General features: G+C 34.3%; 1 protein-coding gene across 9 annotated transcripts in view; it reads right to left on the minus strand.

The window, feature by feature from the left end:
* Positions 1 to 18,747, minus strand: part of TDRD3 (tudor domain containing 3) — a 134,957-nt gene that overhangs the window by 98,868 nt on the left and 17,342 nt on the right. The window lies entirely within an intron of this gene.

The raw sequence follows: 18,747 nt of genomic DNA on the forward strand, positions 1-18,747 counted from the left end.
TCCTTTTTTGTATCCTTAAAGGGATATTGTGTTAATATAATTGTCCATATGTTTTCCAAGAAAAGTTATTTAAACATCAACATACTGCTTAAGAAATGCATAAACTACTCTTTACTATTATACAAATATCTGACTTTAAACATTTGGTAACAGAGTAGGCTGAGATTGAGATGCACTGCAAGGACAGAACTAAAAACAACATAGTTTTAAATTTAGTCCAACAGAAGTTTCCTCTGTGTTACTTTCTCACACATTAACATCTCAAGTCCCCTTTCTTTACCATCATGTTCCCAGGAATCGTTCAACTATTGACTCCAAGTGGTATAAAGATGGACAACTTTTTACCTTGTATCTTTTCCTTTTCCTGCCTCTTTTCATTTTTCCTAGTCATTGTCCTATTGCCCTTCGTTCTTTTATTCATTCCACACCCACCATACACCTGTCCTGTCGCAGACAACAATGAATTCACGGTTACTGAATCTGAGGGGGGTGGGGTGATCATCTGTCTCTATCCATCCATCCATGCACAGGATGGCCATTCTGAAATTCTTTGACAAATTCTACAATTCAGGTATCGTGGCCCCCAAAATCCACTGTAAAAATGCCAGCTAGCATTCGACATGTTTTGTAACCAACCCCTTAACCAAAAGGCTGGTGTTAGTACTGCCACTGCAGGCATTCCTCCACTAAAAAGATACAGGGGTCCTCGTCTGACAGAGCAAACTCAAGCTCACTGCTGACGGCCATCAATTCCGCCATCAACCTGCACACTACACCGACGCTGGGACACCTGTCAATACAAACTCTGCCTGGAGACAGCAACCCATGAGTATGTGCCTTTAGGAAACACAATGAATGATTTCTCAAAAGTAATAAAAGAGCAAGTGAAAAGAAGAGAAAGTGATAATTTAAGAGTGTAAAAGAACAACAGGAGGTTAAAGTTGATAAGCCTATGAACAAGACCACGGAGATAAAATCAGGGAAGTATATATACTCGTATAAATCAAAGCAAGACTGCGTTAGCAAATTAGATACTAGTAAAAGTCTAAAACCACGGCAGTGCTAAGCTACAATGATGAATGAAGGCAAGTAGTTGGGTGGGATACAGAGAAAAAAACAGTGTTGGGTATGTAGAGGAGTCAGTAAGAATAAATGGACAGGAGGTAGTCACAATAGTACACAAGCGACCATGGGACACAAATGCTTGCAGTCAGCACAGATGGCTAGAACACTACTTTAGTTCAAAATGGCTAAGTTAACATCCTTATTATCCTCTTAATTTTTCACCGTCATAGCCTCTGACTGCACCTGTCATTAATCACCTTAAAAATTCAGTTCTACAAATATTAATTAAGCTCTTATTTATGTGGAAAATATTATGTAAATCAGTAATAAGATTAGTAAAATGATGAAAATTAAACACCTGCCTTCAAGGACACTATAGTCTTATGGTAGAGAGCAAAACACAACACATAAACAGTTATCATACAAGGCCAAAATAATAAACAAAATGTTATAGGGGCTCAAAGTGGCTGGGGGATGGAAAAGAATGTATAGAAAGGGAATAGTATGAGCAAACACATGGAAATGGAAGTAAAAAAAGTGTGAAGCACTTTCTACAGGTAATAAGCTAGAACATTCTGACTAGAAAATAAGGAAAAAATGATAACTAGGTACAGGTCGACACCAATTTTAGAAAGCAACAGTGTACAATGAAATATGCGTGATACATTAAATGCTAATTACAAAACACAACTTTCAAAATTTCTACATAATGGGGAAATAATATGCAATGTCTAATAAAATGCTTTGTTTTCTAGACAGGCAACACCTTAGAATTAAAAGATTGTAGGATGTCAGAGAAACAAGAATAGATCCTTAAAAATAATCAAAATTCACCTCTTCAATTTTACAGATGAAGAAAAAAAGGCCCTCATATGTTACTTAAACTTGCCCCAAAATACAAACATAAGCGATGTACAGTTAAAACAATAATGCCTCCTGTGCCCCAGTTCAGCCATCTTTTCATTACAACATGCCGTTTGTATTTATCAACTAATGCTAATATTAAGGATATGATCTTCTCATAAACATAAGCCAACATCTACACAAATCAGTTAGTTTCCTAATCAACTGGACACTTCAACCCACACACAAAAGTACAACCAGGCAAATTCAATCAGGGAGCTCCAAAATATATTCAAGAAGAACAGATGTAGTTTCATGGTAAAAGATCAGGAAACAAACACTAATTAATAATTAGAGATTCAAAAAAAATGTTTTATCAATAAAAATACCAATCCCAAATTACCAAATACCACAATATAAAAAGGGTAAGTCTACCTAGAATTTAGAAAAAATTCTAAAGGCAGAAGCTCTAAGGGGGCAAAAATCTGACTTTATTAATTTATATAAGTCAAACATCATATGATTTCTTTCAAATAATTCCTGTAAAAGGCTTCCTAAATATAACAAATTCTAAAACATGGCTCAGTCTCAATTTGCAAGTTTACAAGTGTCCCTCACTCATTCTTCATATTTTGAAAAAAGGACTTGAGCCTCACAGCTTTACTCTTCACCAAGAAACAGGAGACCCAGTCACGCCTCTCCCAAGTAACGTATTAGTCAACCTTCTGTAAATACTGGACCATATTCACAGGACTGAATCTAAATTAACCAAAATTTGGGTTTTACAAAATTTTGTGTTGTTTGTGTAACATTTAAAACTCCAATATTACCAATGAATAAAACAAGGAATAAAAGTAAGTCTAATGCTCAAATAGGCTTCAAGATAGACCACAGTAACGCAGTAACTAAAAGAACAAACAACACAAAATTCACCAGCTTTAAAGTGACCATTGAGAAAGAAAGGAACGGCAAATTGAAGCAGGCATGCCAGATCTGGTCCCAGGGAATGTCCACACAGGGGACCTCCAGGGAAGAGAATTGTGTCAGTTCCCTTGTGCCATCGTTGAGCACGTAAAACTCAAGGGCATGGACCCTAAAGAAGAAATGAACCCCAGGGGGCTCTTGTTGACTAAAGCAACCAACAAAGCACACTTTTTTTTTTCTTTTCTAGTGGAGATTTTTGAAAAGTAACACTATCAAACCACTCACTCATTACTATGACTGAACAAAAAATATATCAGAATACATGTTATTGGCAAGCAGGGCTAAATTTCAGCATGACACACAATAGATTAACATTTTTCACTAATTTTACCTTCAAATAATGCCATTTAAAATCACAACTTAGTAAGTGCCCAAATTTTTTAAACAAGGTTTTAGAAAGTGCTTCCTTTTTTCATAAATAGAAGTAAAGATGTTAAAATTCAGTCTTCCTCAGAGTCACCTAATTTGTAATCCTGAGCAACTCTTTTTACTTCAGAAGGACAAGCTTTAAAATTAATTAGTATCCACCAATTTGGGGGAGAGGAGTTTTCCCTTTACAAATAATGAATATTCTATAAGATGGGTCACTCAGCCTAAGTATCACTACGAGAACCATCATCTCTCCTTCAGAAGTCACATGGGCATACAGAACACACACGCCCAAACTACAGTTCAACAAACTCAACTGGCAGAAAACTATAATAAAGCAAATACTACTGTTTTAATCTCTTTTATTTGATCCAGACAGTGGATCACCATTACACGTCTCACTACCAGCAAGGGAAAAGGAGAGGCAATTTTCCTTTTACCCATTCCTCTGAGAGCAGGCAAAATCTTGAGTCTAACTTCTCCACGGCTCTGATGAACGTACAGAGGAGGATGGAGACAAACTGGAAAGGAGTATCTGCCCTAACAAAAGGGGGAAGCCATCACTCAGCTTCAGTGGACGCTAGGGGGACAGGGACAGCAGTGATTGTCAGATCTTCTCATTTTTCGCTTTTAATGCTTTTGTAAAGCAATGTACAAGCCACACAAAACACGATTCAGTCTGCATGTGGTGCACACACTCTGTACTTTCTCATGGTATTAGCGTATTAAGGTTAACTACTTCTTTGCTCTGGTACACTTCCAAGTTGTCTTTGACATGCAGGGTTACGCTGTTAAGTGTCTCTGAAATGATATACTATTCATGGCTGACATTCTTCACAAGCAAAAGAGGAAAAGAACTATGTCTTTCAGGTCACTCTGACTCTTGGAGAGCAATGAACATCATTATGCATGTAGGAAATGTTCTCACTAGAGTTCTCTATGTAGGACTCAGAAGTGTCAAGTCATTTAGTTTGGCCGAAATATTTTATGAACTGGAAATATATAGACCTCACCCTTATCTCAGATTTCCAGACTCCATACATGTTTTAGGGAGGAGTTCTAATTGTCCAGAAACAGTAAAAAGTAAACACTGAAGTTTTCTTTTCCTCTGCCCACCTCCTCCAATCCAAGTAATGAAGGCATTCAAGCCTGAACTGACACCTGAATCCCTAAAATAATCAAAGACAGAATCTGTTATTGCACACACAAAGTAGGCTGATGACACATGAAAATTCTTTAAAATGCCAATCGAAAAACCGAGAATGAAAACATTCTTCCCAAATGGATAGGGGCTCAATCAAAAAACGACGGAGAGACCGAGACGATGACAACTACACGGTGGTCTTAACTGTCTCTGAACAAAACCCAAGTCAAATCGTCTCATGTGGTTTTGGGGTCTCCGATCTACACGTGATTATTTGTGACACATTGAGATTATTGGCCCTAATATTTTTTTCCAAATACCAAAATGGGAATTTAATAAATAAATTCCTCCTTAACCACAAAGAAAATAAAGACAACAAACTCCTAATTACCCAATCTAATATGGGGACAGGAGAGAATGAAACAGATAATCAAAAACATTGCTTATATTAAAATGTATCTTTAATCTTAGCAAATGTGAAAGTTGGCAACTTCCTGCAAATTCCCACAACATTAAAAAATAATTTTAAAAAATTACCTGAATAAAGATCGCTCTGTTCATTCTCCCTATCCTGTTTCCCTCCCCACAGTGTAAGTGGATGGCAATATACACCTGCCCCAAAATTTGTTTTTTGCTGTTATTCTTACACAAAAGACACTGAAATAATAATTTGCTAAACTCCCTTTCTAGGGCAAGAGGAATGGCTTATAAATTCCTATTTACAGATAGAGTTTGGGAAAATACAGTATTCAATCTGATTAACAAGATTAGTAAGGTAACAAGGTTACTAAGAATTTGGACACAAAATTTGCTTCAGATATCTTGGTACAGATGAAATCAATATATTCATTATAGTTTATAGATACATTAGGGGTAAAAAAAATCAAGAAGAATATAAATCGGTACAACAGCAGTAAATCGAAGTAATCTACCTCTTATATCACTACCATTTTTTTCCTTCTTTAAGCAAAGTGGCCACCTACTATGCCAAAATGATACCACAATTTTTATCCCAACAAATACAATAAAGACCCAAATCAACTCTAGCTTAAAATTTAATTTTCTCCATGAGTTATATATGAATCAATCAGACGAATCAAGTTATGTATTATTTAAAGCACCTCTAAGTAAAATCACTTAGTGTTGATCTTAAACTATTTTCAATAAAAAATGAACTCTTTTAAAATCCATTTTTTCCAGTTTTCACTTTGTATGATTTCTTTGCATGCACACATTTATATTAGTTCCACCATTTAGCTAACCTGTAACATTACATTTTTCCACGCATACATAGTCACACACACACAGCATAAAATCTATTTAAATTTCTTCTACACTAACTTTTCAGATTGTTACATTACAAAAAAAAAAACATTAAAAGCAAAGAAATCATCGTGAAAACCTTAACATTTTAATGCAAATGTTTCATAAAATTAATCTGCACAAAAACTGAAAGGATAAATATGCAAAAAGTAAAATCTGACTTCGTACTACAGAAACATCTTTTTTCTAACTACACAACTTCTAGAGATGTAAAGAATTAACATACATCAAGTTTAACATCCATACTACTCAAACTTCCATTTCAGTGGTCACACATAATTTGTTTGGCCTGACAGAAAGACTGACAGATGGAAATTAGCAAAAGTACTGGGGAAAATCCTTTGTAAAGTTGTATCTAATTTGAAACATGTAAAAGTGTTTAAATTCTGAAAAATTGAGACCTAGATTTGTTTTTCAGCATTTCCTTTAAAATGCTGAACATTTATTAGCTAATTCGGAAGGATGTACTACTTGAAAACACCACTAGATGACAGCCTTGCTTCACAAGTAAAATATCAAAAGTATAATCACAAGTAAAATATATTCACAAGTAAAATAATATTGTATATTATTTAAAATATTATAATATTATATAAGACTCCAAAGACGTACTACACAAGCTTTAAAATAAAGGTTTCTGACATCTACTGGGGTTTTGTTTTTGTCGTCGTTGTTGAGGAGTAGAGATATCAGAAAAAATAAAATAGGCGATTATTTTAGAATTTGTGTTTGCTATAAAGATCACTCAGGGTTTAAAACCACTCATTTAGCAAACATGCAAGAGATACCTCCTCTTAAGGAAAAAAAATCTGAAGTATATCAAAAGACAATTTTCTCTCCCACATTCATCCTTTGGAGATAGAGACTTACAAAAAGTACACATAATTTATTACAGACTAATGCATTTTGCTGTGGAATGTTACAAAGACTATTTTCAACATTATTTCAGCAGTTGTTTTTCTCTGACATTAAAATAAATAAGCATGACAATTTTAAGATAACTATAAGAAGATAGGCGATAATAAATCACAACTTCTATCTTTTATGACCCATTTTCAGATATTAAAATATTTTCTCCATATATAAACCAACCCATTAAGACATTATCCCAGAATGCTTATTTGGCATTTAAAAAGTATCACAACTGAGCACATAAAAATTTGTAAATAATTCTTTCGAAATTCTATAACTGAGCTATTACAAAGTCGAGTGGCAATGGTGCCTGTGTTATTCATTCTTGCAAACCAAGTCTTCACATAAATTTAAAAGTATAAAATGAAGGCCTGGATATTTGCACTTTCATTAGAGGTTTTAATTTATGTCCTTCCTCTAATTCAACATTTTCATATTTTAATCCAGAAGCAGAACTGAGGTTATTTTTTAATAACTCATTCTAAAACACAAGATTATTTGACGTTTCTGTCATCTTTTCCTCAGCACAACGGGGACAGCTATAAAACCACACGTCAGGCGGAAAGGCTCACGTCCGGCCCGAAGCCCCGTGCACTGACTAGTGCACGAGAGCAGCAGTATCTGCAGAGCCCACGCCAAGGACCTCTTAGGACCAACCCCAGGAGACTGCATACTCCGTTAAGAAATGCAATTTAAAAATTTAAGGTACCATGACAAAAATTAGGAGGCATTTTTGAATAGGAGAATTGGAGAGACTATCATCTGATCTGTACCTTTTTTTTAGTGATATAGAACTAGATGCAAATCTCAGCCTCACTCTTTAAACATGTGGGATCCTAGGCAACTTACCTAATCTTTCTGTGCCTCAGTTTCCTCTCCTATTAAAAAAAATGGAGCCAATACTGAATATAATGATGGATAGGGTTGTTCTTAAGAATAAATAAGACAGCATGAAATACCTAGCATATGCTTGGTAAAAAGTAGACGCTAAATAAATATTATTTGTCTTTCTTATTAAACACTGTACCTTTGGTGTTTGTTCTGGAAAATATTTTCAAAACATAATCATACTCAAAGATGTCTTCAGGGTTCTTAGAAAAAAGCAAAATAATGAAATTGCCTAACAATAAAGGGAATTTCCTCGAAGGCTACAACTAATAGTGAAAAGTGTGTATGAATCCTTATTGGAAGACTGAACTACATATTTCTAATATACTACTCACCTGCAGTTCACTGGGAACTGACAGTGGCAAAAAGATGGGAAGAATTTTATTCTTTAATTTGTTGAAATCTTCCAATTTTACATATATGGATGAATACATATATATATATATGTGTGTGTATATATATATATATATATATATTTTATAACCTACCATGTCGACAGCTGAGACGAAAAAGCTACATATATATTATTAACAATACAAAAATAAGTTATTCCATGCAACTGTAGAACTATTTCTTTTTTATCTTTTTGTTGTGCATAGAACTGTTTCTGCCCCAAACAGAATTTCCAATGCAAAATATACTGCCATTATTTTTTCTTAATCTGCCATTTATGTCAGAATTTAAAACAATGTCAAGAAAGAGCTGATAATAAATTTAAAATTCTACAGTACAGAGAATTACAACTCTAATGCTAACTTTAAAATTAGACATATTTTACTTATAATTTAAACTAATGCCATTCATTCAAAACTTTAAAAATGAAAATCTGCTACTTCAATTATCATAGGAAATTATGACAAACACCAATTTATTTCTAGTGTACGTATCATACGTTTTACCATCTAACAGCATAACAATTCTCCATAAATTGAAATGAAAAAGACCTAAAATCAAAAAGAGCAGTCACTTAAATATCCTACTAAATTAAATAAGTAAATATTAAACAAAGAAGTGAATTTTTTTGCCAAAAGAATGAAATAGTCCATATATATATGTATACATATATATATACATATATATATCTTAGTCAATAAATATGAATTAATAATTCTAATTTTCACTTCTTTAAAATGCATTTTCAATATAGAATGCTTGGCATTGATTAAATTTTTGAATTGAAACGCAAGTAAATTTTAAAGTTCTAATTTTTGACCTTAGAAGACATAATTTATACATAGCCCTATATCTGTTTCTAATGGGCTGATGGGTGAAACCCAAATGTCCTTATCTCTGGAACCTGTGAATGTTAACTTTATTTGGAAAAGTGGTCTCAACATGTAGTTAAGGGTCATGAGATGATTACCCAGGTAGACACTAAATCCGATGACAAGCATCCTTAGAAGACAGAGACAGAGGGAGTTTTCAGGCAGACATACAGAGGAGAGGCCACGTAAAGATGAAGGTGGATACTGGAGTGATGAGGCCTCAAAGTCAGGAATGCCAGAGACCACCAGAAGCCGCGAGTAACTGACCCTGCCGGGACCCTTTGAGGGGAGTGTAACTGCATAGCCCTTGGTGTTAGCCTTCTGGCCTCCCTCCAGAATGGTAAGAGTCCCTTTATTGTTTTATGCCACCCAGTTTGCAGTAATTTGTTATAGCAGACAAAGGAAATTAATATACTTTTTATAAATTTAAGTGATTATTTGAAAATAATTGATTCAACTAAATAAAACAGTTTTTGAAAGGTCATCCTTTAGATTAGAATCAATGAAGAACATTTTCTATTCAATTTAAATGCCTTGATTCATTAATTCTTCCTGAATGAATTTGTTCAGTGAACTTGTGTGGTTTGCTCAAGTCTATAAATAATAAAATAAAAACTGTACAGAGGTGTAATAAAACATTGAAAGTAGTCCTCCAATTCTGCCAAAAAATAAACATTATTAGCAATCTTGGGTATATTCTTGTAATACATACATACATATAAATTGGAGTGGAATTTAGGAAGAAAAATTTGTTTTTAAAAATAGACTCATTTTATACAAAAGTTTCTGAAATAGGCCTTTTCATGTAAGAACATATCATCGCCAACTTCCATGCCAAACATACAGATTTCCCTATCTCAGCCTTTTCAATAGACATACGGTATTCCTTTCCATATAGGGAGTGTACCATAATTTAACTATTCAGGTTGTTTCTAATTTTATATTAACAACTCCTTGAGTATATTTGTAGACACATATTAGAGGATGAGTATTAATATTTTTGCAAGATATATTCCTAAACGTCGTAGCACTGGATCATATTATACATATTAGAATGGGCAAAAATAACTAAACTCTGTAATTATGAATTACTTTGTGCTTTTGGAAATATTTAAATGCTTTAATGAAATGATTCTTTTTAAATAATTTAAGAAATGTTCATTGATAAACAAATATCCCTAAAGAGCTTTACAAGTAACAAAGCACTTTCAGTGACTGAATACAAATTCAGATAAATGACATGGTCCCTCCCAACCCTTTCTCAGAGTCAGGAGTATTCAACTTTACATACTTGACTCCTATGATTCTCATACCTATTAGGTGGTGTGTGTGTGTGTGTGTGTGTGTGTGTGTGTGTGTGTATTATCTCTATTTAAAAAGAGAAGAATCAATATATGATCTCTAAAGTACCAGTTCTGGGTATGATGAGGTAAAGCCCTACTAGATATATGACGACACCCTTCCCTTTAAACTCTGCAGAAAATAACTGAAAATCTGGACAAAATACAAAAAGCAACTAAAGCTACCGGAGAGTGAGCAGAGAACACTGGTGGGGGAATGCATGCTCACCTAAGTAAGGAAGACAGGGGGCCACAAGTAACTTCTGATTTCTGGGGCTGTTAGCCTAGAACCAGGAGCAGTCCCAATGGCAGATGGCAGCAGGTGTACACAAGGACACACCCACAAGCTTTCTGGGGAACAGAACAGGAAGTGGGGACACCAGGAACAGTAAAGAGTGTGGGGGGATCCTGTAAGGAAAAGATCAAAAGAGGGGTCCCCAAACTCTCTAGCCACAACTCTAACCTCTGAATGACCTGTGTGCAGAACAGACTGAAAGCAGCCCAGCTAAAGACGAAAGATTTGAACAGAGAATGGAACTGCTGCACAAGACAAGAGTGTACAGTTCCTGCCCAGAGGAAAAAAGTACCACCTATAACTCATCAGGGAAAAGCAACAGAACCAAAATTTTCATAATTTAACCACTTGTTATACACAGGATACAATCCAAAATTACCCAACATACAAAGAACCAAAAACGGGAACACATTCTCTAGAAAAAATAAATCAATCAAATCTGATCCCAAAATGAACCAGATATTAAAATTAACAGACAAGAATAAAATAAATGACGATTTTCAATTAAGAAAAAAAAATGTTTGCAATACAGTAAAATAGAGCGGAGAAATTAGAAGTCTCAGCAAAGAGATGGAAACAATTAAAAAAATTAAATGGAAATTTTAGAATGGAAAACTATTTCTGAAACAAAATGGAATTAACAGCAGAATGAACCCACAGTAAAAAGATAAAGTGAATTATAAGACAGACATTGCAACATTTCTATATTTCACATGAAGTACATTACTAACAACAAATGAACTGTGAAAAGTTAAGAATATTATATACTGTAATCCTTAGAAAAAACACTATAAAATCATGCAAAAGAGAAATGATAGCCTATGTCTATACAAAAATGTGTATATGAATGTTCAAACCATCATTGTTTATGATAGCAAAAACTACAGGCAACCAAAAAGTTCATCAACTGGTAAATGGACTTTTTTAATTGAGATATATTTATATCACAACAAAAATCAACAAAGTAGCAAAACAACCAATGGCATGGATGAATCTCAAAAACGTGAAACGAAGTGAAAGAAGGCAACACACACAAGACCACATACATACATACACTGTGATTCCATTCTGTAAAATTTTAGAAAAAGCAAAGCTATTAGTGACAGAAAGCAGATCAGAGGTTGTGTGGGGTCAGCCTGAGGGAGGAGATCAAATGCAAAGGGACTAGAACGTGAGAAATCCATTTACACAATTGGATATAATTACCGAATCCATCAAACTGTACTCTTAAAAGTCATGTATTTAATTGTATATAAATAATACCTTAAAAATATAAAAGAGGGAAACAGAAGACAGGAATCAGAATTTCAGATATTTGCTAATTTACTAATACAATTTAGTAAGTGGCGACACTGAGGAAAACAAAAGCCTTCGAATCCCTCCCTAATCCAGTCTTCTTTATACCAGAGCTGCCTCACAGCGTTTCTATTATGAAAAACAATAATAAATATATTCCAAGTATAAAAATCTAATCAAGAAGATGCGAGGAACTTAAAATTAAATACAACCAGAAAAAAATAAATGATCTATATTTTAAATTAATAATATAACCACTCTGAAAAAAAAAACAAACCAAAAAACGTAAGAAATACTAAAAACTAAACAAATCTGGAACTCTATTCCATAGGTTTCTTCTTCCACAGTGGCATGGAAGCAGCAACTCTGGAACTACCTTGAACAAATGAGTAAATGCACTGGTGATGTTGGGAGCCAGGCTTGTCACGTTTGGAGAAGGGAGATACAAATATGGATGGTTGAAGGCTAGAAATAAACCTCTGGTGTTGGACTAGAAATAGAATTTTCAGAATAAACTCATGAGTTATATGTCAATGTATCCATTCTCATGTGTGGAGGATTGTCCAGAAACAGCACATGCCTCATGTGATAGCTATATCTTCATTCATCTTCATGAAGAATCCTTGACATGACTCAATTTTAAAAGGGCTATGAAGCATTGTTTTATAATATCTGGCATAGCAAAATTAGGAACTGTTACAGTTTAATAAAATCTCAACATTTATTCGCACAAAGCCATCACCATTTGCCGATAAAAATGTTTTCCTACTTTAAAGTGCACATATAAACAAAGATGATATTTAATCAAATAATACAAATAAGTAAATACATGCATTTCTATTAAATATTTATGGTAGTTTGGGGACGTATTAATTTAAAAGCATACCTACACAAAAACTGGATGTTGACAAAGATGCATTTAGGAATCCTTTTTTTTTTTTATTTCTGTAATTTAGAAAAAGATGAAACCCACATTTTGGCAGTACATTCATCATGCAGGTAATTTTAAATAAGGACTCAAACCTTGTTATTTTATCTGTCAAAAATCTGATACTTCTTTATGAACAGATGTAGAAACAATACACTGATGTAGATTCCAGTGTGTGTAATGGCACTCATATGTCAATTAGGTTACAAGAATTTGGACAGAGCCAAAGACATTAACAAAGAATTTCTTTTTTAAGTCTCCTTAAAAGTAATTCAGTCTCATGAATTCTTTCCTCCTTCTCCCTGCCACTAGGACTCCAAAAAAGTAATCTTCAGTTTTCCTCCTCATTGGCAACAAAATTCAGTCACTTCTATGAATGATAAACCTTGCATGACTGAAAAAAAACTCAGAGCTGTGAAATAGTTATGCAAATCGTAGTCAACGGTATATTCTATACCCAAAATATAGTGTCAGTAATATGTTCTATAACTGCAATGTTAAACTGGCATATAGCATCATAAAATCTGTGATAGTGAAAAAAAGGTATCATTTGTCAGTTTTATACCTTTCTCTACGGGCAGTTTCCTTATTTGACAAACATGTAACTTCTTACACCCTCTGCCTTAATAAAGAACTATCTCACCTATAACTGAGGTATATTAATACAATTTAAGGCAGATGATTATTTTACAAAACCCAGTAGATCACCATTTGCCAAAACAACCAGTCTCAGGACCAAGTAAGTTTGGCCACATTTCATATTGCTGTTTAAGAAAGTCACAAAACAAGCTAATATAACATGTTAAATAATGCTCTGAGAAGTCCTGCAGTAAACAACCAGTTTTCTTTCTAATTTTTAAAATACAGAGTTGATTAGACAAGGGAACCTACTTTCCCATTTAACATCCACACAACATATTTTGTATTAGCATATTAGCATTTGAGGATTTAACACTGTTTAAGTAACCCCAAAAAGTCTCAAAAGAGTAATGTGTAATTTTGCTAAATCACAAATTTGAAGCACATCTGCTGAATGGCTGCTTTGTGGGAGTTGAGTCGCAGAAGCGCTTCTCCGACCAGCCGGCGTCCACGTCTCGGGGCAGCTTTTCAGTACTGTAACAGCAGCTCTGACGAAGGACTCGGGCCATATCCTTCACCAATATCAAACGTCTAATCTAGTCCCTATAACACATGACAAACATCCTGGAAGCACCATGGCTATTTCCCTGCACTGTAAAATTTCAGTATGAAGTAACAGCATTGATAAATTAGACCATATATATAAGGAAACTCGGGATGCCTCACAGTAATAATAACAGCAGCTAACACTGCTCACTACGTGCTACATACTGTCCTAAGTGCTTCGTGTATATTATTTTATCCTCACAACAACTTTATGAGGTTGATACTATTATTACTCATTTTACAGATGAGGCACCTTAGGCACAAAGAGCTTAATGAACTTGCTCGTGGACACATGGCTTGCGAATGGCAGGGCTGGCCTGCTAAGCCCGGGAGCCGGGCCCAGTCTATACCCTTAATAATTGCACTTAAACCCAGAGTGAAAAAATGCTCAGAGTCTGAAATCTGGATTTGGCACTAACTCATTGTGACTCACTTCTCTGCTTCAGATCCACATATAAAAGAGCCGAAAGAAATGATCTTTAATGTCCCATCAGGGTCTGATCATTAAAGACTTCTAAGATCATAATAAGCCTTATGCAGTTGCCAACAACTAGAGGTCTACCTTTCCAGGCTTGCTGATCCTTTTCCTCTGTTTCTTCAGCCATTTCCTTTGCAAGCACCTCATCATGACACTATAAAACTTGAATTTTAACATTAATGATAATACTGAGAAAAGCTCTGCTTTTGCAAAATAATCCTTTCCTCACTCCTCTTCCTTTTCTTTAACCACCATGTGGATCGACCAGGAATGTGTTTGGCTGTATACAACAGAAAACTAGACTGGAAGAAATCAATATTGGAAGATGAGACACTAATTAGGAAGCTTTTCCATCAATCCAAATCAGAGATGATAATGGCCTGGATTAACATATAAAGTGAAAAGGGGCTGGGAGGGAGCCAAGAGGTAGGGGGAATTCCACACGTGATAACTTTTTCTCAATCCTACCATATTAACATGTTGGGTTGGATAATTCTTTGTTGGAGGGGGATGCCTGGACAGTGTAGGACATTGAGCAGCATTCTGGGCTCTACACACTAGATTGCAGCAGCAATCCCCTAGCTGTGACAAACAAAAATGTCTCCAGATACCAAATATCCTCAGTGGTTGGGGGGGGGGGGAGGTGTCATGTGTGAAATGTTGGAGAAACTGCCATTAATTGAGAACCACTATCTTAAAAGAACTGAAGGATATGATAACATCAAGCAATGTAACAGCAACAAAAATTATGGCAATTAGAAACTCCAGGAAATATACAAAGCTGGATAAGAAAGAAAATGAAATCAGAGCTTATTTAAATGATTTTTATAAAGAAAATTTACAGTCACAATAGAAACACTATAAATTTAATTGTGACTATAGTGGCAACCAGTAGGAAAAACATGGGAGATTTAGTTATAGCTACATGACAAAATATGTATATCATCTACCTTGACACTGGAAACATAGATTAATAAGAAGTGAATCAAGTAATGAGCTCTTAAAAATAATAGTATAATTTACTAGAGAGGAGAGATAAGTAATAGGACAAGGCTATATATTCATCTATCATGTGAATCAACAAATAATAAAATTAAAACTTATAAATAATTCCACGTGGAATTATTACAAATAATTCCATGTGGAATTTATAATTCCACTTATAAAATCAAGGCAGCTTGATAAAAGCCTGTTGTTTTGAAAGAGAAACCTAACCATCAGGAACATTTAAGAGTTAAAGTACGATGGGGGAGTGGGAGAGAGATGGATAGAGCAGGAACTACTGTTTTTTATCATAAGTCCATCAGTATCATTTGATTTTTTAAAACTATAGCTGTATATTACTTTGAAATAAATTTAAGTTTTTTTTAAAAATCAAGGAGTATCTTTTACAAGAAGAAATCATTATTTACATAAATGAAAAATAGAACAGTATCATCACCCACCGGTATACTGAAACTTAACTGTAATCTAATTTTATAAGTGCCATAAGAGAGCCATTGATTCAGTTTATTCAACAACTGTTTAATAAAAACCTACCACAAATTTTGAACAAGCAAAATGAAGCAAACACGCATAGGGTCAAAGCTTGCTACAAGTAATGGAGAGATATTCTTGAACTGGGCAGTGTCCTGATTAAAAATTCTATTTTAGGTAGATTAGTCTGAAAAGTGTAAATAAACCAGATGAATGGGACAGAAACAAGACAGAAGTATCAGTTAGGAGGCTACTGCACAAGTTTAAAAGAAAACTAATAAGAAGACATGTGTAGACTATGATGGTAATTGTCAGAACAGAGAGGAGGGAATGATGATGGGGTAGGGATGATGATGACAAAAAGAGCGAATATTTACTGCGTCTTTAAATGCTAGCTCATTTGATATATATTATGTCATCTAATTGTTGTAATAACCCTGTGAAGAAAGTATTATTTTGCCCCCATTTTATATATAAGAAAGTTCAGATGAATTAATGTGCCCAAAGTTATACAGTTAGCAAACAGTGGAATGGTATCTCAGAGAAACAGCAAACTTGGTAAAATGTGGTTAGAGAAGTTCTGAACACTCTTCTACGGTATTAACCTGCCTTAGGAACAATAGAACTCTCGATTACTGAGCCAGTAATCATACCCCACTTCATACCATAAATGATTCAAGGCAGAAGGAAATGAAGCAGAGAGTTAACTGAAGGCAGAAGGCAAGTGGAAGGTAATTTAAAAATCCTAAACTATAATTATGACACACACAAGAAAAAAGTCATGCAGTATTGCAATGTTCTTTTGAAAAAGTATAGAAGATTCTAGTTAAGTAAGGCCACTTATACCTGGGTCACATTTGTTAGAAATGAGTGAAGTAAAAAAGACTTCTTAGGTCTAATTTTGTTGAAATAAAGACATAAATGTTTCATATTACATTTAATAAAATTTAGCTTTTAATTGCAAATATGTGTTCATTGAAAGATCTTCCTGTACTTTTTAATTTCATGAATTTAGCATCTTACCAGTTAGAAAAACTTGGTACCTCTGGCAACCTAAAAATCTTTCTGCTATCTTCTATTCTGCAATCATTCATAAAAATATCAAACACAACTTGTGCTGGCACCTATTCCTGGAAGACTGCACTTTATATTTTTATCTTTTTCTGACTAAACAAGTGGCCACGCATTCCTAACTACTTGTTACACATGTGAAATGAAGGTTAGCTTATTTTTACAACTAAAAGGAATTAAAATTATTTGCATTGGAACCCCAAACCTCAAAAATTAATATCAAAGTCCAACTGTTACGAAAAAAGTGTATTCTGCTGAATAAAACAATTTAAAGGGAAACATTATTCATGACTACTAATCTAGAATTTAATTAAATAACCCACTATATTCACAATATTATTAACAGTTTTAGTTAATGTCAATGTAACACATTAAATTCATTTATATGTATAATCCCATTTAATTTAGAGAAACAAATACAAATAATTAGCACCCCAGAGAAACAATCTGTCTTTCTAAAGATTTTAAAGTTCTAATTAAAGTCTGAAAAACTAAGATAACCACCTCAGACTAAAAATTACCAAGTGAAACTCTAAAGTTTAAAACCCTGTACTAAATGACAAATGAAAAGTGCATTGACAGATATCAAAGAATTACACTCAACCTCATTATGGTGAGCTAGAATATAGCAATATTTTCCCATGGGTAAAATAAATGGGTTGGACTACATGACCACATACTTTCCCATTTAGAAGCTCCATGTCATGATTATAGAGATGCATTCAAAAGAGGCTTTCTTTGGCTCAGTGATATTCTAGGGCAATAAGCTAGCTTTCGTTATTTTAAATTAACAGTGGATACAGTTAATATTCTACCTCAAGTGTACAAAACTTGTACTATTTAAGGAAATTGTAGGCTAATTTAAAAAACATCAAATTGTAAGGACAATTTTAAAAATCAAGAGAAGGATGATTCATTTATTATTAATGTCACATTTTTCTGACTACTAAGAAAGTTCTATAAAATTAGAAATATCAATTTTATAGATCTTGAGAGTATCATGCTAAGCGAAATAAATCAGACAGTCGAGAACCACATGATTTTACTCATATGTGCAATATAAAGCTGAAAGCCACAAATGAATAAGACAAACAAAAACTCATAGACACAGACAAAAGTTTAGTGGTTACCAGAGGATAAAGGGGGAGGAGGGAAGGTAAAAGAGGGTAAAGGGGGTTAAATATATGGTGACGGAAAGAGTTTACTCTGGGTGGTAAACACAATGCAATATATACATCATTTATTATAGAATTGTACCCTTGAAACCTATGTAATTTTACTAACCAATGTCACCCAATAAATTTAAAAAATAAAAGAAAAAAACACATGGAGTTCCATAAAGCTGCAAGAGACCATCATTCTTAACCAAACCATCAAAACAAACTGGATAAACTACAAATTCATAGGTTTTTTAAAATTCATCAGAGATCTGAGACCCTAAAGAAATTTATATGAACTAAACTCTAGAAAGTGACTAGCCCTTTATAGAAGAGAAGGGACCCACAGTTGTTCCATCCCTGCTAAAGGCAGAGGAATTAAACATACTTAGGTATGTATGAATAAGGGGAAATCAGCCAGACTTTAAAGAAACTTTTTAGAGTCACATGTAGTCTGGCTCCACAGATTAGAATTCCAAGGACTTCCAGCCACAAGCAAGTTTGCAACTAGTACTTGCCAACTCTCATACAGGTCTTCGCCAAGTACTCAGGTGTTATATGGCAAAAGTTCGGATCAAGGGGCAAAGAAAAAAGAAAGAGAGTTCATCAGAGGCCCACCGGGTTTTTAGCTGCAGAAGGCTGAGTCCAAAGCAGGGAAATCTGAGAAGTGTCCTCTGAACATATTAGGTTTTCAGCTACAACTGACTACAGGCAGGCGGGTGAGAAGA

Source organism: Rhinolophus hipposideros, assembly GCF_964194185.1.
Source record: "Rhinolophus hipposideros genome assembly, chromosome: 4".
NCBI lineage: Eukaryota > Metazoa > Chordata > Mammalia > Chiroptera > Rhinolophidae > Rhinolophus > Rhinolophus hipposideros.